This window comes from Bombus flavifrons, unplaced genomic scaffold, assembly GCF_040668555.2.
Source record: "Bombus flavifrons isolate JBK064 unplaced genomic scaffold, iyBomFlav1_principal scaffold0024, whole genome shotgun sequence".
In the NCBI taxonomy this organism is placed as follows: Eukaryota; Metazoa; Arthropoda; class Insecta; order Hymenoptera; family Apidae; genus Bombus; species Bombus flavifrons.
Window position 1 is genome coordinate 112,071 of NW_027184769.1, and position 430 is coordinate 112,500.

The following is a 430-nucleotide window of genomic DNA, read 5'->3' on the forward strand; positions in this document are numbered from 1 at the left end:
ATCTTTTATATATTTACAACATTTTTATACTCTTTGTACTCTTAATTCTCGGTTCGAGCGAAGCCGAGTTCCGACACGTTCGACCAACGGGAATCGGACGCGCAGAAGTCGCCATAGGATTGACGACACGAAAATGTTCGAAAAAAAAACCGACGAACGCGCGAAGATTCGCGCGTCCGTCGGCCGGGCGTAAAGTACATTATGATATATAACAACCATCGAGATCGAAGCTCCGTTCGTCAGGAAACGACGGGGATATACACACCCGATTCTGAATCCTCTGTACAGCACACGATCTCGCGAACGAGTAAGCACGGTGGCTAGCCCATGTTATGTATGTAATGCGTAATTCCACTCCCTCGTCAAATTTATTCAAGAAACAGCGCGCGTGCATCTCCATCGTTCGGGCGATGTAAAGATTCGATGGGAT